This window comes from Camellia sinensis, chromosome 1 (assembly GCF_055761805.1).
Source record: "Camellia sinensis isolate YWXY chromosome 1, ASM5576180v1, whole genome shotgun sequence".
NCBI classification, from domain to species: Eukaryota; Viridiplantae; Streptophyta; class Magnoliopsida; order Ericales; family Theaceae; genus Camellia; species Camellia sinensis.
The window spans coordinates 7,778,109-7,794,962 of NC_138961.1; the positions used below are offsets into that span (position 1 = coordinate 7,778,109).

General features: G+C 35.9%; 1 long non-coding RNA gene across 1 annotated transcript; it reads right to left on the bottom strand.

Moving 5' to 3' along the window:
- Nucleotides 1-3,180: 3,180 nt before the first annotated feature.
- Nucleotides 3,181-7,166, bottom strand: LOC145791416 (uncharacterized). The gene is made up of 2 exons (XR_014331143.1): nt 6,939-7,166; nt 3,181-3,567 (listed from the first exon to the last, which is right to left on the bottom strand). It is a non-coding gene; the product is annotated as an uncharacterized LOC145791416 (long non-coding RNA).
- Between the last annotated feature and the right edge of the window lie 9,688 nt (nt 7,167-16,854).

A 16,854-nucleotide genomic window follows, 5' to 3' on the forward strand; every position in this document is an offset into this window, starting at 1 on the left:
AAAAGTTGCGAATCATTCTAATTTTATCACAAATCAATATAGGAAAATTACAAAAAAATATTCTTTCTTTTAGGGATGTATATTATAACCTTTCCCTAATGAATTTTAAAAATATATACTTGACTCCAATTGCCCATTAATAAAGAAATATATAATCAATTAAAATAAATTGATTGATTACAAGATATTTTAATATAAAAAGATATTTCATCATAAATTAATATTCTAAGTCCAACTAATGAATAAAGGAAAAGAACAAAGAGTTCTTTGATTTGAGATAGGAAAAAGAGTTCATAGATGTTCAATGGGGGAGGGGCGAAATAAGTATAAAATAAAAAGCACAGTCTATTTCTATTTGCAAATACCAAAAAGAGTTCTTGTTCTGGTTCTGGTTCGCAGGCCCAATGGTGTGGTTGTTGTTGATAGCCTGAATCTGTCTCATCCATTTGGCCTCTCACTGTCCTTGGTAGTTTGAGGAGAAGAAAAGAGAATTGCTTGGGGTGTCTGAGGAGAACAAAGACAGAATTGCTGATCAAGAGTTCTTTGAGCCTCAACTCATGGTTCTTCAGCTAACTCAGCTAGTAGAGCAACCAAGGTAGCTAGCTGATCAAGCTTCAGCTTAAACAGAGTGTGGATGTCATTAGGCACGTTTAAGTGCAGTAACTGATAGAAGTTAGTTAGATTGAGAGAGTTGTTAGTGTGTGAGTGTGTGAGTGTGTGTATGAGTGTAACTGATAGAAGTTAGTTAGTTAGTTAAATTTTTTTTTTTTCTTATTTTTAGATAGAAGTTATAATTTAAGTTATATCTTCTAATGCATTTTTATTTTATATCAATTATTTTTAATTAATGAAAATGTGCTTCTTATTACATCGATGTTCCTTTCGCATCAGTTTGAAAAATAAATAGAAAAGATGAAGCCGGAAAATTAAACACGGTAGGATAAATTTGTAAATTTCCACACAGTTTGATTATTTGACATGCAGAGAAACTTCGTTACTTTTCAAATGAACTTGGCCCATCAACATATAATTTTATAATGCTCGGATTCAAATTTCTTTCTGTTTGCCCAGGTCAAACTACCTGCCTTGAGAAGTTTTCAATCATCTAAATTTTTATTTATTTTTAACAGGAATTTCGTTTTAGTTCATGATTTCAATTAGAGGGTGTTGTTCGTTCATTCGGGTTCCATTTTAATGATTCAAATTGTTCATTTTATAAGATCTTTTGTGTATAAATAATAAAATTAGATCAATCTGATATTACAACCTATTCAATTTATGACATCGTCAATAAAAAATGAATGATCTAATTTTAAAAACGCACTTATAATATTGTTCGAGGAGAAGAAATTATGCATAACCCCAAAGACAAAAGGATCCACTCATTCAATTTATCACATATTTTTTCAAAAGAGAAGTGTAAATCTTAATAATCTTATTGTCTATGGAGGTTCTACGTTTGGACAGCTAATTTTTTATCTATAAGGTGCAAAATGTTGTGAAGTAATCTTGATATAAAAAAAAATTGTTTTTCCGCCGGCCTAAGAATAGAGGCTGCAATCAAGATTGTCAAAAGTGGAGGCTGCAAATCAAGTTGTTGCAACCGTTTGAAATTCATAGCCTCAGCCGTATTTGCATTTAATGTTTTCACATTGTTAGTTTTATCTAAATATAGCTATTGTATGTTAGGAATTCAGAGTGTGGGAGAAAGAAGAGAGTTAGAGAGTAAAAAGTGTGTTTTTTCATTTCCTCAGTGTATTCTAAATATTTGAGTGAAATAAATCTGTTTTTCAGATTATACAGTTTTATGAACCACCATAAGTGGTTTGCATCCCACTCCCACCAACACAAAAGTCATGGGATGAGTATTTATATCCGTCATTGCAGTTATTTGATCATCATTTGTTTCTAAATTATTGAACACAGTTGAGTTGGCTTCTTCTACTCTTAATATTTTTCGTTATATTATTAGTTTGGAAAAGCAAGTAAGAAATGCTGCTTTGAGATTATTTAATAATTACCTGACTTTGAGATAAAAATGTATAAATTTAATCCTAATTTAGACCACCATTCACCTTATTTGGTATAACTCTATTTTCAGAAAATTGAATTTTTTATTTTTGTATTTTCGAATTTTTTTTTGAATTTTTTAATATTTAATGTAAATATTTTATTTTTTAGATATAATTAAAAAGTATAATATTTTTGAAAAAAGACTTCATAAAATTCATCAAATACGAAAAATATTTTAAAAAATACAAAAATTTAATACATTTTCTTATTTTATTGTATTTAATGATTTTTTAAAGATTTTTTATACAAAGATTTATACTTTTCAAGTATATCAAGATTAAGTGCATCTAAAAATTAAAAATTAAAATGATTAAAATATTTTTTAAAAAATCATTAAAAATACAAAAATACAAATTGTAAACTCAAAAACTATTTTTGAAAATTCCAAATCAAATAGGGTGATTAATTTTTATTTTATGGTTTGTGAAAGCAAGTTCAAAGTAATTTAAAGAAATTAATTAGCACATGTCGAATGGAGAAGAAGAATTCCGGTAATCAGTCCCATTTCATAGGGCTCAAAATTTAGTTTGATTTGATTTGATTTGGTTATGTAAAATTTAAATTAATTGAGTTCATCCATGAGAGCATCATGACTTTTTATTTAAGTCAGGTCCCTTTGTTATCTTAATCCTATTCTGATTAAAATTATATATATATATATATATACTATAAGAAGCTCTTTCACTTAGGAAACAGTGTCAGCATGGATTGTTATTTTGCGTCTCCTGACGAAATTTTCCCTATGTTGCTATAGACAATTTGAAAACTCATTAGATTTGTTGGTAAATTCACTGCTTTGTTTAGCCACCCTTCGGCGTGATGTAAGGCATGATTACATTTGAATGAAATTACTTCCTTAACTTTTTTACTTTGAGAATATTACAACTCCAATTTTGTTGTGTTATTGTAATTTTTGGAGTTTTGGAGGGTGTTTACAAAATTTGAATACCTTTAGTTTTATAGAACATACAATTTTTGCTTTCTGCCTGCCCTGATTAAAGAAGTTATTATGGTCAAAGAGAACACCACCTTGGAAAGTTATACAGCCATTTCAACGGCAAACCATCAAAGAGATGAAGAGAAGAATAAGTCAGAGTCTGAAGTCCATTTAAACCATAAAAATCCATATTTGATTCCAATAAAAGAAAACCTTGTAGTTCTATAAATGTCTATTCCAACTATAAGGCATCATAAAATTCATCTAACAGTAAAAAAAAAATAAAAAAAAAGGAAACTGTACAACAAGACAGGAAAATCGTCACAATTTTCCATAATTCGAATTGCTACTTGCGGAGATACACTTCAAAATAGTTATAAGCTTTAATGGCCGTTCTAAACACAAAAAGTCAAAAGGTTCATCTTTTCTTTTGTTTTGGCAACAATCAAACAGAACATAAACAGATTTGGAGAAACATAACTGGAAAATTGTCACACATTTCATAATTCAAATGGCTATGTTTGCAAAAAGACATGGTCCCATTAGATCCGCGTGATCTAACCAAAGAGAAAAAGCAATCAGTACCAAATGTTTAAAAAACAAACATCACTTATCAGCTAAAGTGATAACCATAACAATTAACCATGATGATAATTGATGACACATTCAAGGAAAAATTGCACCTTGTGTGATTCAGCTCATGAAGGGAAACAAAAATTTCAGACCAACAAAATTCTCAAAATCTATTATCTACAGTCCTAAATCTCAACCCACAATAAAATGAAAGAGTCGAAAAAATTTTGGGGCAAGAAAAAGGGAGGGAAAAGCATATATATATATATATATATATATAGAGAGAGAGAGAGAGAGAGAAAGAGAGAGAGAAACCCACGCAAAACCCTGAAAGAATAAACAGTAAATAGGAAAGGAATGAAGAATAGAAAGGAGAAAAGTACTGAATTAAGTCTAAAATATAGAGGCTTTTCCCAAACTAAGACCCTATAGTAAACTATTTCCCAAACTAAGCCTAGTTTGGCCGAATTTCCCAAATTAAGCTGAAGTGCGTTTACAAAACACGCTTTCAGCATGTTTCTGGCCCAGGCGGACAAAATAAACAAAATCATGAAAGCGTGGTTAGAAAACACGACTTTAATTAAGAAACCGATGTTGCTATTAGCGTTTTTAGACTTAAATAATAGCACGATTTGGAAACACACTTTGAACAGAAAACGTGATTTGTAACCACGTTTTTAAACCCTTCTTCTTCAAGCTTCAATTCTCACTTTCCCCCTGTTAAATCTCTCTATCCCCATTTCGAGAGCTCATTTCAAGGAAAACTTGAGTTACACTCATTGTCTGATGAAGACCCAAATGAGCAAAATGGTTTGAAGCCGAAATTGAGATCTAGGTCTAGTTCTTCTGTTTCGAAATCGTTGAATTCATCTACTGGAATTGGGAATTTCTCACCTTTGAAGGAAAGCCCAGATGGGAAAACGGGTTCGAAACCAAAATCATGATCTGGGTCATTCTTATCCCCTTTTGATTCTCCATTTTTTTTTTTTTTGGATTCTCCATCACCACCTAAGAAGAGTGCTGCTATTAGCACCTACCTCTTTACTTTGGCCCCCCCATTTCTTTAAACCTCCACCCAACAAAATAAATCCCCCATTTTTTTCTTTAAACCCCCACCTTAATACCAACTATACCCCTCATATTTTTGACTCCTCATTATCATCATCTTCAAAGCAACCTCTCAGCGCAAACCCTAATTCCATCCAATTCTACAATTTCCTTCAATTCAAACACACACACACACACACACACAGATATATATATACAGAGATATGGTTGATGTAGTAGATAAATTAACTTATTTTCAAGCAATCACAGGCCTCCAAGACCTTGATTTGTGCACTGAAATCCTCTCCACCCATGGTTGGGACCTCAAACAAGCCATCTCCAGTTTCACCTTAGCCGACAACAATCCCTCCGCCACTTCCACCACTACCATCTCCATGACTGGACGCCATTGTCGGCGTCAAAGTAGTAGTAGTTTGTCCCTTCGTCAGTCAGTAGCACCGAAATCATCACCGATACTCAGAACTTAGTAGCGATGTAGATCTTCACTGAAGCTGTTCTCTCTATTTTCTCTCTAGACACTCTCACTAAGGACGACGACGATGAGTTCAGATTTGCTAGAGAAGATGAGAGGTTTTTATATTGGTATGGGTTTGATGAATAGGGGAGAAGAAGAAGAATAAGGAGGATGAGAGAGACACACAATGGTAGCAAAATCGTCGGAGATGGAAAGAGAGGTCACTGGCGGCAGTGGCAACGGTGGTCACTGGTGGAGATGGTGGTGAAAAGGTTGGTGGGGTAGGGTTTGGAAAATTAGCGTTAGGGTTAGGGCTTGGGAAATTAGGTTTAGTTTAGAATGTTAGGGATGAGGATAAAAATGTAACTTTATGTTTAGACAAAATTAGAATTAAAAAAAATAAAAAGAATGGAGGGTCCAAAGAAAAAAGATAGGTGCTAATAGTAGCACTCCCTAAGAAAACAGGTTGTTTCTGGTTTTCTCCCAAACAGGTTTCCAGGAAAAATAGCAAGGAAATTGGTGTTGGTGTTGGTGTTGGTGTTGATTGGGGGAGGAGGGGTTCTTATCGGATTTAAAAGCGTGGTTACAAATCATGCTTTCTGTTCAAAGCGTGTTTCCAAATCGCGCTATTATTTAAGCCTGAAAAAGCTAATAGCAACAGCGGTTTCTTAATTAAAGTCGTGTTTTCTAACCACGCTTTTATGGTTTTTTTTATTTTGTCAGTCTAGGCCAGAAATATGCTGAAAGCGTGTTTTGTAAACACACTTCAGCTTAGTTTGGAAAATTCGGCCAAACTAGACTTAATTTGGGAAATAGTTTAGTATATGGGCTTAGTTTGGGAAAAGACCCTAAAATATATTTGCCATAAATTCATTCAATCATAGCTAAATTCATTCAATCATATGTCATCACTATAGTAATAAATATATTTGCTGTATATCAGATTGGCTGTCATGTTCCCCCATTAACCAAAGATTCTCATTTTTTTTGAATTTCTCTTTATTTTCCTTCACAACTGACTCCCATATTTTAAGGGGAAAAAAAAGCTCCAAAATAGCTTCAGCTGTTGCTTTTACCTTAGAAAGTAAGGAAATATTTGTAGCCAATTAATATTTGATTAAGTCTAAATATTTATAAGGAGAGTGAATTAGATCCCAAACATTAGAATCTCCCATGCCACTATTATTCCTGTGTAACAACATTCAATAATTCAGGACATTCAAAAAATAGAAAAGGAGAAAATAGAAAGCAAACCCTACATTGAGAGTTTTAAGAAGCTGTCCATCCCAAAATTAAGGACTAGTTCATCTGCAACTTTAAATAGACCGAAAATGATTAACCTCTAGTTTGTTTGTAAAAGGAGAGACAAATGGGAAGAAATTGCCACATAACTATTTGCATTAAAATCTTTCTTTCAATTTTGTTTGTTTAACTGCCACAAACAGTTAAACAAACAAAAATGCTAGGATTTGGGCTTCATATAAGCAGATTAAAATGAAGTTGGAAAGGAAGACCATAATCATCGAATACATATCTAAATTCAATGGATAAACATATCATTGCATAGAAACCTAAATTCAAAATTCTGTTTCAAGGAGATGCAAATAGTGATCTGAATTTTCCATTTTCAGATTCTCAAATCAAATAATCATACGCTTCAATCAGATTGTACAAAAACAAACCACGCATGAATTGATCAAATACAAAAACATTAAGACCATAATCATCAACAATTAAATACGCATCTATGTTCAAAACAGATTGCAGAATTATAGATCTGAAAAAAATTATCGAATCGAACGAAAACTAGGAAGAGAGCAATCAGATGCTAACCCTTGGAGTTTTTTTTTTTTTTTTGAACTGAACCCTTGGAGTTTGAAGATTGATTCTTCTGATGCACTTCGATGATTGTGAATTTTCGAAACGCGGTTCAGAGACTTCGATCTCCAAGCTCGAAATTAGAATCAATCGCCAAGCTCGGAGGGGCAGTAGCTAGCGGTGCTCGTGTGTTTGAGTGAGACGCCGATGGAGAGAGGGAGAGAGAGTGAGACGTATATAAAAATCTGTTAAAAAAAAATAAAAGGAATATATGGACCCTATATTTGAGTGGGCAAACACATAATTATTTGTACTAAAAAAAAAAAAAAAACTAGAGTAAAAAATTTTAGACAAAAAGATTTAAGTATAAGTTTATAAATTATTTTTGTATTAAAAAAATTGGATTGAAGTTTTCACGACATTCATTAACATGCTGTGTAAAGTTATAATATTTTACAATATGCAATATATGCCATCTTAAGTGCTAATATTTTACGGCATATTTTTGTAAGTCGTAAAAACATACATTTTTTACGATATACTTTTACATGTCATAAATATATGAATTAACGACATACTAATATGTATGTTGTTATTGAAAAAATATTAACGGCTCGCAAAAAAAAAATCATAGAATGTATTAAGTACGACGTGCATTCGATGCATGCCATAAACATGATGCCGTAAATAGTTAATTTTGTTATATTGTGTAAAGAACTAATATTTGCTTATATATATATATATATATATAACAAATATAAATCTAGACATTATAAACGAGATCACTTATGCTACATATATATAATTTTTATCTTGAATTTTACCAAAAGACATCAATATCTTATCGAGATTTATTGTGCACATGGACCCTATTGTCACGACCCAAACCTGCCTCTATAGGTTTAGCACTGTAATCGGCCAATAATTCTTGGATTACCAAAGGCCTCTGAACAGATTAAAATATAATCAGGGGCTGTGGAAGCAAATATATAAACATACATAACTCATAGAACTATGCAAACATATATGGGACGGATAATTAAAAACCTTAATAGCATACATGTGACGTCATTCTCATATACCGATAAAACAAAAGTGGGACTTAGCCTAATGCACAATTAAATAGTAACTTGTTCATATACCAAAAAGAAAACGACGACTTAGACACTTGGTCCACAAAACTTGACTTCTCAAAAAGAACCTCCTCGGGAGACATGGTGACTGGCTGACTCAAAACTCTCCAGGCAGCAACTTAGGCCTGGTCATGCGCCTTCTCACCTACATACATAATATAAACAGTGAGCAGAAGCTTAGTGAATAATAACAGAGTAAAGAGTTTAAATGCATGACGTCCCTTATTAAATTTATGAAACAAAAACATATTCATATTCTTGTTTAAATCATATACAAAATTCAGAGTTCATACTTAATCTTACACGGTACATCCATTAGCGCTAACAGATCAAATACAGAGCATTAAGGATCATACTTTCCAGTTCCATAAGGAGCCTCCGGGCTGGGAACAGATAACTTGTCAGTTCCCTAAAGGAACCTCCAGTGTAACGCCCCCAAAATTATATTATAAATACAACTCATAAGCAGAAGAATAACATAAATAAGATACATTCATCCATTAGAGTTCAAAGTTCGTTTACAAAGTGTTAACACATGCGATATATATTCACCAATGTTCATCCTGAATCTATGGCATGTATTACAATGTTGAGAGAAATGAAGCTAAACATATAGTCAGATGCCCTATAGGCTTACATTTTTCCAAATCATTGCTTGGTTACACAAAAGTGAGCCTAACTCAATACAATTAAAGCCCTTGGCAAAAATATATATATAAATAAAAATACAAACAAGGTAAAGAAGCTCTTGCTTCCCAAAAGTCCCTCCAAACTATTGTCTTGGCAGAGGCATGTCACCAGTACCTGAAAATGTTTTTTCCAAATAAGGTGAGCCAAAGCCCAATAGGAATCATTTAACACAATATATGAGGTTTAACAAAGATATAGAGACAATGTGCATATACAATGCCTATGACAAAATATTTACATTTTTCATAATCATAAAGTACCATGTTCATATCTTATTCCATTTTCCTTCAATTAATTTCAATCCATGAGTCAATCTTATTGTCTTTCAACAATCCAACTGAGACTACAACTCAATTGTTATCTAATCAACACAATTACCACACTAACACTTCAATATGTCATTTTACGGAAATTTCGTTTGTGAGATCGGCACTCATGTATACACAAGATTTCGGGACTTTCACCCTAGACACTCCGACCAACTTAATTTCAATGGAGTCCATCCCCTATCTCTTCCCAAACAATGGAGTATATCTCATTTCTTCTCCCAAACATCATACATATACAATGTATTTAAACATAATCATATTCAATGACAATCAACAATAGATTAGTTTCAATTCACCTAATCCTCATGCAATTTCTACAACAATCATAGTTATCCTCCACCGATAACCCATACAGATATTTCTAAACAGATATACAATCTTCTCAATAGATAAATTATTCAAATTTGCATGGGTGAGAGACAACACGTGTCTAACTCCACCTTTTATATCAATAATCATCCAATTTCACATTACCAATATTAATGTCAGTTATTTATATAAAATAACCATTTGATCCAATTGGGGAAAAACTCTCATTTTTTCAAATATCAACCCAAGTACCAAAATCAACTATTTTGACACAATATAACCTCTCTTTCAAACTCCATATCTAACTATTTCACATTCATCAAAACCTCTCTTTTTATTTCACACTTAAATCCTAAATTTGTTCAAATTACTCTCAAATCTCACCATTGTTACACAGTCAACAAATAGCTAAGTTAAAAACCATATGAAGGTGTAGAAAATCCCTACCTCAAGAATAGAAGATGAGCAAAGCAAGGTTGAAACTCCAAAGATACCGAAACCCACTTTTGTTCGAATGAAAGGAGAGCCCACGATGTGCTCTATCTTTTTTTCAAGGCACTAGGGTGAAGAACCCTATGGATCTGGGTGAAATAGAGGAGAGAAGATGAGTTTTAGAGAGAGAAACTCAAGATCTAAGGTTTTGCAGAGTTTTAGAGAGAGAGAGAGAGGAGTGAAAAAGTGATGAAAAAGGTCATCCTCGCGATCTGTTATACACGCAGTCCGCTTGAGCGTGAAAAGTGACAATTGAGCGTCAGACATAATGTTCCGCTCGAGCGTAAGAAGTGACGCTCGAGCGTCGAATACACTCTTCTAGCATTTGCAGGTCTGCAAAAAAATACTGAGAGTTTGCAAATCCTGCTCAAACGTAAGAATGGCCGCTCGAGCGGAGGAGAAAAATTACAAAGCTCGCTCGAGCGCAAGAATGGCCGGTCGAGCGGAGGAGTAAAAATTTGGGCAACATGGGTTTAGAAAACCAAGAAACCAACCTATTCCAAACACACAACTGCAATCCAAATGACTAATCCAAGGAACAACGAGGGTAAAAAGAGATGTACAACAACATTGAACCATGAAACCCGAGTTCGGAACATAATAAAATGTCGAGTCAAAACCGGAGTCGCTATATCCGGGCCGGGAACAAATAGCTTGTCAATTCCATAAAGAAACCTCCAGTACTGGGAGCAGATAACATACTTGCCAGTTCCATGAAGGAACCTCCAATACTGGGAACTAGTAACATACTTGAGCCACAGAATTGTTGCCACAAATACTTGTCAAAAATTAGATGATCATTCATTGTATAGACCATAACTTCTTATAAAACAGATCTTATTCCATCACACAAAAAATATATAAAGTTGAACATAACTTTACGAAGTTATTACTCACAGTTGGCTCCAATAGCAGATAGATAGAATAGATAACTGCATAGCCTACGGCACGCGATCTACACAATCACAGAACAGATGCACGTTGAAACACATTTTCAGAATTCATTTAATTCATTACGTTTCGTTCGTAGTGTGTTTGTAGTCCTTAATCTCCTTGTTGTGTCTTAATTATGGACTAGGAATGCCTAGGATGCAATAAGGATGCCAAAACATGTTGTTAACACTTAGTTAGTTATGCTGAAAACAGAGGTCTCGCTCGATCGCAATTTCCTTCGCTCGAGTGGATGTTCAAAAATGTGAGTGGCCGCTCGAGTGTAACTTCCTTTGCTTGAGCGGTCCATAAACTCTGCAAAAGTACTGGTTGTTTGATTTTCTCGCTCGACGCACTCTCGACGGTCGCTCGAGCGTGAGACTAAGGTCCTTGCTCAAGCGGTTTGCAAAAATCGTAAACTTCTGGGAGCATGCATTTTACGCTCAAGCCAACTTTTGGTCGTTCGAGCGAAAGTGCAAGATCATAGAGTAGTCGCTCAAGCACAGGTTCTGTTGCTCGAGTAGAGAGACAAAATTTGGAATTTTCAAATTGCTCTTCCAAGTTCAAAACTCAAATTTAAAGCCACAAACACATCTTTTTTGGACCCAAAGTTCAAGGAAACATGTGTAAATTTGCAAAACATCAAGAATTAAAAACTCATTTCACAAATTCAAGGCCCCAAAGTAGGTGATTTAGCCAAAAACAACCTATATGTATATATATATATATATATAACCATGCATGAAGTGATATGCAATATTTTCTTTGAAAACATAGTCAATTGGGATGTTTGGCACTAAAACATGATGAATTTGTAGAACATAGCCAAAGTAAGAACTTGCATGTGAGAATTTCTTAGAAAACATGCTCAATATTCCATGAGATGCACATGCATGCATGAATTGGTTCCCAATTCCATCATTTAAGCTCAATTCCACGTTAATTCACTCCTTTCACTTGACTACACACACTTAACACCTTAATTACATAACTAGAGAGTTGAGGTCTTGCCTTGAAGTCTTAAATTGCAAGAATACCTAATTGTTCCTCCCAAAATTCAAGTCCCTAGCTTAAGCTCAAGCCAATTCCTTGGTCTTCCTCTTATCTTTGGTCTCAAACACTAGCTCCCTCACTCTCTCGTTTTTGAGTTCAAGAATGAAACGAAGGTGTCGAAAAATGTATTCTAGAGCTCTCACATGCCTTATATAGGCTTGATTAGTGGTGATTAATTAAGGCCAATCAAAAGAACATTAATTATTCTAATTTAATCATTCTGAATCGGATTTCAATTGAACCTACCTGTGTGGGTGATTTTCTGACCACACTGTCCGCTTAGTAACCAGCTGGAGAGCACCGGCAGAATAGATGGCACTTGACTGATCTGCAACAGAAATATAAGAATCCTGCGGTGGTTTCGACCACCTGAGGGCACTCTGACGATCAAGTCAGTATATCTCTCAAAGATAAATCAAGTATTAAACTCACAAACTTGAGTATCAAAAGCATACTTTAGACCCATGGGGGTGCCTTTCTTTTATAGCCAACATAAACCTAGTCCCAATAGAAGCCTGACTTTTATGGACTCAGGATTACTGCTAATCTTGGACTCCTAGTAAGATTAGGATAAACTCTCTAAGAGTCTTATCTTAATACAAACTGAAGTCTTCTCTTATTCTAGGACTCTTGTCCCTTATCCAGGTTGAGTTCCCTTTTTATTCTAGGACTCTTGTCCCTTATCCACTTATCTCGGATTCCGATATCTTCGGAGATCACCTCGGCCTTGCCGAGATCACCTCGGCGTCACGACCAGGACACGTGGCACCTCGGCTGACACGTCGGCGTCACCTTGCCACGTGTTGGTACTCAGAAAATATATCCCCACAACTGCCCCCTAGGTTCTATTACCTCGGCATTCTGAGGTGATGGAACCTACACTGTTCGTTCATCTGTGCCCCTCTATCTGAGATCAAACTCAAAATTCTCTGGACTTTACTGTCCACTGGTGTCAAGACTCAAGTTTCATGCTTTCCAAGCTACTTGAAATCGCACCTCCTAGCCGAGGTTCTGGTTCCATTAATTCGTAAACTCCAAGAGCTTTTGCAACTGCTTTACTCACACTCTCTGGTGAGTTCCCGATTCCCAGTCATCTATTTGACTCCGACAATTTTCATATCAGCGTTCATTTCACTTTGTAGGTTGATAAACTCTTTACTTGCTATTAAGCTCAATCTTTCATAACTCTTCTGATTTACTTTGAATTTGTTTATTTGTCATCTGTTGCCTTCTATTTTTGTCTGTTTTCAAGTTTTGAATTGCTTGAACGCCTGGCACTGTTCTTGCCATATCCGCTTTCTGTTGCTAGTATTGTGTCTGGGTCATTACTTTCTTGTTCTTTACATATTTACTTAGTGCTTGTGTACTTGGCTTTATTCTTTGAACTTTGTCATCTTCTTGACTCTGATTTTTTTTTCCTTATTGTATTTCCAGATTCTTGCCTTCGTTTCTGTTTTCTGCATAGTTTTAGAACCACGTCCCTTCTTGAAATTGTCGCCGAGATAATGGTAGAGAAGCTCTCCCAGCTGACTGCCAATGCTGAACCACCATCAACTGTTGAAGTAGATTAGTCCGACGTTCTTGTCTTAGTCCCTAATTCTTAGGGTCGTCATCTTCGTACTTTTATTTTCTTTGCATATGTAACCTATTTTGCTTCTGAAAAATGTATGTTTGTTGGCCGATGTTAACATTCCTTGCTCCTTGATTATCATTCCTTCTTCCACTGTATTTGATAGCTATGTCGGGTAATTGATTTCTCAGATGGTCCTAGGCTCTAGAAGTCTGTCTACTTCTTCCTCTACTGCTTCGACGTGCATCAACGTCGGTCCTCTTACTCGTTGGATTACAGGTTTGGCCGACCTGTCGACGTTCAGTTGGTGGCAAGTGACCTCGGGGTCAATGCCAGGAATTTCGTAAGGTGTCCAAGCAAATACCTCAATGTTTGCTCTCAAAAAAGCTTCCAATTCCCTTTCTTCTTCTTCGGTTAAGCCTGAGCCAAGAAGAAAGAAGCGTTCTTCATCTCCCTCCTGGACGAGGATTTTCCTCAGTGCCTCTTCACTCTTCCCGGCTGGCTCACTGCCGACATCATCTAGGACCTCTATGTCATCGTTTTCAATCTCTGCCTTCTCTGATTCTCGAATGCTGCAGGTGGATTTTATTGCTGCCATGAAGCAATTCTCCGCCTGCAGTTGATCCCCTCTGACTTCTTCAATCCCATGTTCTGTTGGGAATCGCAGTAGTTGATGCAACGTTGAAGGAACTGCCCCCATTGCATGTAACCATGGCCTTCCCAAGACGATATTGTATGGCGAGGGCGTGTCAATCACCATGAATTCTGTCTTGATCTTCTTCTAACTGCTCTCGCATGATTCTATTACTTAGAATATTTTGCATATCTTATGTACTTTTCCTTCTTTGTGCAATCTTCTCGGGGTTACATACCTCGGGTATAATAGCCACAAAACTTTTACTTCGGCAAGATACTGACCTGCAAACTTTTCATAAATTCTAACAAGTGTTTAAACGGTGATCTCGGTCTAGCCTACTTGTAAATTGCTACAAATTTCAACAAGGATTAACATATACTGTAACAGGGATCAACAAGGATTAACATAACAAGTGTTAAACAATAATCTATTTGTAAATTGCTACGAATTTCAACAAGTGTTTAAACAACATACTTAGCTTTTTCCTCAACCTGTAAATTGCTGCAAATTTCAACAAATGATCATATGTCGGCTTAACGTTATCTTGTAAATATCTAAAAATTTCAACAAGTGTTAAGCATCTTCTTTGGTTTAACCAACCAGTAGATTGCTACAAGTGTTTAGCAATAACCTCAGCTTTGCTTCAACTCGTAAATTGCTACGAATTTAAACAAGCGAAGAGAAACAGTAATCTTTGCTTAACTTCAACTTGTAAATTGCTACAAATTTCAACAAGTGAAGATAAGGAACCATCTCGGCTTAACTTCAACTTGTAAATTGTTACAAATTTCAACAAGTGAAGATAAGGAACCATCTCGGCTTAACTTCAACTTGTAAATTGCTACAAATTTCAACAAGTGAAGATAAGGAACCATCTCGGCTTAACTTCAACTTGTAAATTGCTCACAAATTTCAACAAGCGGTAAACGCATTCTTCTTCTTTGCGCCCCCAGTGTGAACTTAAAATCCATTTTGGGTTCTCATCATACATGTAACTTTGACCTTGTCACCGAGGTTGAGTTCAAGCCGAGGTTGTCGGCCTTGGTTTCTCTATTGATCTTACTTGGCTCCAACCTGAGTTTGATTTTCGGCCTCGCATCGGCGAGCCGTTTCTCTTTTCTTGTTCTAACGCCTTTGTTCCCGGCATATCCTCCTCGGCCCTAGCACACTTCTCAATTCTGGCCAACTTTAGTCTGATCTTGTGTGTTTTCTTTTTATCTTCTGGGATCTGAGATCTGCTCATTGTGCTCTTCTCTTCTCAGATTCAGGTGTCGAGATCTTATATTCTGGAATCTTGGGTCTGCTCACTTAGGTTGAGCTCTTGTCTTCTCGGGCCTACTTGTCTAGGCTGAGATCATGTCTTCTCGGATCGGGGATCCGGGATCTGCTCACTCAGGATGAGTTCTTCTATACTTGAATGTTGTTTCCTTGGGAGCGCTCATGCCCCCTGTCTTTGCATCCCTTCTGGAAGGGTCTTCGTTCCTCCGCAGGTATCTATCCTTCCATACCTAGAGGTCATCTCCGTTGCTTCGATCTGTTGTCTTTGGTACGTTACCTTCCTGGCCGGTTTCTTTCACTCCGTGACTCTGGTCACGAGTTTCTGTGTTGCTATTGTCCCCTTCAACGTTGAGGTTGATAGATCTCCTATTCCCAGCAAGAGCGTTGTCTCCAGTCTGAACCTTCTGTTCGTCATTGGCCATCTATTCTTCTTTCTTTTCCACAGACGGCGCCAAATTGTGTGGGTGATTTTCTGACCACACTGCCTGCTTAGTAACCAGCTGGAGAGCACTGGCAGAATAGATGGCACCTGACTGACCTACAACAGAAATATAAGAATCCTGCGGTGGTTTCGACCACCCGGGGGCACTCCAACGATCAAGTCAGTATATCTCTCAAAGATAAATCAAGTATTAAATTGATAAGCTTGAGTATCAAAAGCATACCTTAGACCCATGGGGGTGCCTTTCTTTTATAGCCAACATAAACCTAGTCCCAATAGAAGCCTGACTTTTATGGACTCAGGATTACTGCTAATCTTGGACTCCTAGTAAGATTAGGATAAACTCTCTAAGAGTCTTATCTTAATACAAACTGAAGTCTTCTCTTATTCTAGGACTCTTGTCCCTTATCCAGGTTGAGTTCCCTTTTCATTCTAGGACTCTTGTCCCTTATCCACTTATCTCGGATTCCGATATTTTCAGAGATAACCTCGGCCTTGCCGAGATCACCTCGGCGTCACGACCAGGACACGTGACACCTCGGCTGACATGTCGGCGTCACCTTGCCACGTGTTGGTACTCAGAAAATATATCCCCACACTACCATAATGCTCTAAAAATTCTAACTAACACAATATTCAAATCGATTTCGTGTTCAGATGTCGATAAGGCCTTTAATTCAGAGAACAAAACAGAAACATGAATAGATATTCCTATGATAGACAGATATAAACACAATTAATGTCATGCACATGTAAGTAACTTAGGACTTCATCTTAATTACTTATTGGACATATTTAATCATGGCTTAACAGTTAATCATGGGTCTGGATTGTTACACCTATATTACACTCATCTAATCTCACACATACATTCCCATTCTTGACAAATTCTTTACCCATTTTATGGGTGAGTAGATTTATTGATTTTAGATTGACATTGAGTCTTTTTAAAGTGTCATTTACTTGTCAAAGCAAAAGCAGCACCATTATATATGAAAGTAATTAGGCCCATTTCTATGCAACCAGAAAAAAATATTAAGATTTTATATTATTAATTTAAATTTGGTG